The sequence below is a fragment of the Acanthisitta chloris genome, unplaced genomic scaffold (genome assembly GCF_000695815.1).
Source record: "Acanthisitta chloris isolate BGI_N310 unplaced genomic scaffold, ASM69581v1 scaffold10488, whole genome shotgun sequence".
NCBI classification, from domain to species: Eukaryota; Metazoa; Chordata; class Aves; order Passeriformes; family Acanthisittidae; genus Acanthisitta; species Acanthisitta chloris.
Window position 1 is genome coordinate 44,099 of NW_008686586.1, and position 3,708 is coordinate 47,806.

Genomic DNA, 3,708 nt, shown 5'->3' on the forward strand with positions numbered 1-3,708 from the left:
GATTTTCTTTGCAGTATTATGTGTTTGTGTGCAGGTTAAAGCATCACAAAACCATACCAGACTTCTCTGTTCTGTCCTCAGGAGCTGTACCTGCTGGATTTGTGCCAGTCCAGCTATGCAAGAGTGACAGCTTTAATCTGGTTAAACACTACTAAACTCCTCAGCCTTAAGAACACCTCACCCTTCAGAGCAGGAACACATATGGCTTGTCCAATCCCAGCTGTAGCTCAGCTTGGGACACCGAGTGCTATAAGGGCCTGAACTAGCCAAGATGGGAAAGCTTAAGCAAGTTACAGACTGCAACCAATTCACATTAGCAATGTCCTGGATTATTTCAACCACAGTGGCCTTTGGATACACGTCCAACCTCCTGGCAAAACCTAGTTGGAGCACAGGCCAGAGCAATTCAAAGGTAAGTGCATTGTGGGATCTTAATGAGATCACCAGGCTGAGTTGGTTTACCTTTGTTTCTAAAGCATTAAAGCCACTTGAACTTCATTACTACTGTGCTGTCTACAAATAAATTATCAGAACACTTTGTTTTGCCTCTTTTACAACAGCTGTAAATAGCATGAACTGAATCCCAGGCTGATCCCTCCCTGAGCTGGGACCAGTCCCATCACCAGTCCCAGCTTTACCTCACCCAGCAGCTCTCCTCCGGTGCTGGGAGGCAGAAGTGCCTGTCTGGGATTGCCTGACTGTAGATGAGGTGATGCTCAAACACTGGAACTGAGACAAATCACTGCTTTGCACAAGTGGGAAACTGCTCACAGGTGATTCTCACATCTGATGTCCAGTCACCAGAGCAGAGTTGCTGGAGGTCACTGGGAAGCTGGTGCAGGCTAACATTAGTGAATGTGCCACAAGAGCTGAGGTAAAAATTTCTTGATAGGTTCATTTCTTCAGGGACATTAGATCTACAGGCAGTGAAATGTGAACGCCAGCCCAGCAGGGAGGACCGAACACACCTGAAGTGTGTCTGTTGAGCTGACTGCAAAAGGACAGCTGCCAGTCTTTATGACGGATTGTCTTGTTTACTCATTAGTAAAGAAAAGATATTTTTTAACCTACAAAAGAAGCAAAACTTACTGCTAGTGAGTCACAGAGACAAATCAGACTGAAGGGAACAAAAACTGCAGTAGTCCTATAGTCTCCTTTCTGGGGAGAACCATACCTTTAATTGCCATACAAAGGCCATTCAAGTGAAACACAACATGGAAAGAAGAAAAGCCCGTGACCAAGATCTGATTTCTAGCTGTAGAGCTTCTGAAAATGACCATGGCTGTACAGCAGACACTGCAGGCTCCAACACAAGCAGGTGAAATGAGGTCAGCCTGGAGAGAAGGAATGAGGCATGGCAAGGAGACCAATGATCAAAAGGCGGAGGAACTGAGAGATTCCAGATTGAGGGCAGGAGGAGAAGGGGAAGAGAAAGGGCAGTCAGCCAAGGGAACACTGTGGCAACTTCCGTCTCAGGAAACAGAGCTGTGTAGGGATTCCCAAGGTTTATGGCAGTGATAACTCAGCGTCTGCCCAACAGCACCACAGTCCCAGAAAATAAATGCAATTTAGATAGTATCAAGGAATGGATCCTTATCTTGCTCAGAGAAAGATGACAAAGATTTCTGCTCAAACAGCAGTCAGTTACCAGCCCTGCCACAAAGAAAATGCAGAGAGCTTAAAACTTCTGTTTAACTTCCACCACTTTCCAAGCCTTTGTTCCTCTTGTGCACTTACACATTTGAGCAGCACAAAAAGGTAAATTACTAAGAGTTACTGAATCCCAAATTTTACCCACTCTTAACAACTCAAAGAGAAAAAGACTCAGTTTAACAGACTAATATGGGCTAAAAAAAGCATTTTATATTTCTCTTGCTGAATATGCAAACTCAGGGGTGAAAAAAAGAGTGGCTTGGCAAGAAAAGCTCCTCCTGAGTATAAACAGTAGTTCCTGTCCTGTTTGCCTCCAGTGGTGGTGAAGCAGGAGGAGAGAGCAGCGCACAGACCAACGGCTAACAACCAGTCACTGATGAGCAGGACTGGAGTGGTGTTCAGTGGAAAACCTGCCACACATGGGGCCTAAAAGGCAGCTCTGTGTCTGGATGCCTAGTGCTGTCACAGAGCTGTTCTGCAGCACCACGAGTGAGATCATGGAATTTTGCAGTTTATTTGAAAGTTTGGTAGTTTGTTACTACACCTGCTGTCTGAGGTTTAAGAGACACATACTTTTTAAAGCCTATAAACCTTCTAACTAGATCAACATGGTGTGAAAGGTTTTATCGTTTCACTACAGAGTCTGTTCTGTAGTTCAGTCAAATACTGATTCATCTTCAACAAACCATAACAGCAAGATGACTCCAAACGATCTTTAGGAAGCTGTCTACCTCACACTGTTTGGGCTGGATCATTTTTGCTGGATTTACATTATGCACAGAGATTATGTTAGAAGAAAATTACATGAAAGGATGCCTGAACAGGAACAGAATCATCTGTACCCTGACCCACCCTAGCTGAAACGTTGCAGCTTTCCACAACACCCTCAAAGAATCCTAGAATGGTTCAGGTTGGAAGGGACCACAGAGAGTCACTGGTCCCACCACTCTGCACAGGGTTGTGTCCAGACAGTTCTGGAGTATCTCCAGTGAGGGAGAATCCACAACCTCTCTGGGTAGTCTGCTCAGTGCTCAGTGACTGCACAGGGAAGAAGTTCTTCCTCATATTCAGGTGGAACTTCCTGGGCACCAGTTTTTGCCTGTTACCTCTTGTTTTATTGGTCACTGAGCAGAGTCTGATCATCCTCTTGGCACTTTCTGTTCATGGACTTGAATACATTGATGAGGTCCCTCTCAGTTGTCTTTTCTCCAGACTGAACAGGCTCCAACTCCTTCACCCTTTCCTCATCAGTGAGGTGCTCCAGGCCCCTAATCATCTTTGCTGCCTTCCATTGGACCTGCTCCAGGAGCTCCATGTCCCTCTGGCACTGAGAAGCCCAGAACTGGAGACAATACTCCAGATGTGGCCTCACCAAGGCTGAGCATAGGGACAGGATCACCTCCCTGACCTGCTGGTAGTGCTCTTCCCAATGCATCCCAGGATTCCATTGGACTTCTTAGTCACAAGGACAAACTGTTGGCTCATGGGCAGCCTGTTGCCCTCCAGAACCCCCAGGTCCTTCTCCACAGAGCTGCTCTCCAGCAGGTCAGTGCCCAATCTGTGCTGGTGCCTGGGGTTATTCCTCAACAGGTGCAGGACCTGCACTTGCCCTTGCTGAATTTCGGGTGGTTCTGCTCTCCTATCTCTCCAACCTGTCAAGGTCCCCCTGAAAAGAAGCACAGCCCTCTGAGGTATCAGCCACTCCTCCCAGTTTTGTATCATCAGCAACTTGCTGAGAAGACAACTCTGTCCCCCCGTCCAAGCCATTGATGAATAAGCTGAACAAAACTGAGCCCAGTATGAAACCCTGGAGTACACCACTACTGACAGCCTCCAGCTAGGCTCTGTGCCACTGACAATTCTCTGGGATCTGCCTCAGCTACAACTGCTTCTGTCAGTATTCCCAGAGTGCCAACAGATTGGCTAAAACACCAGAAATGGTGGTTAACACCACCCTGCTGTAAGCTGCTCGGTACCATGCATCAGGGTGTGATGATCCACTAAGGGCAAAGCCCAGTTGGAGCTTCCCACTGTTCCCTGCACATGCCCACTCAT

At 47.0% G+C, this 3,708-nt stretch overlaps 1 protein-coding gene across 1 annotated transcript in view; it reads right to left on the reverse strand.

Annotated features, from left to right (window-relative positions):
* The window catches only part of LOC103807499 (ubiquinol-cytochrome-c reductase complex assembly factor 1), a gene marked incomplete at its 5' end in the record, with an annotated part of 51,597 nt that overhangs the window by 28,180 nt on the left and 19,709 nt on the right, over window positions 1–3,708 (reverse strand). The gene's annotated exons all lie outside the window — the stretch shown is intronic.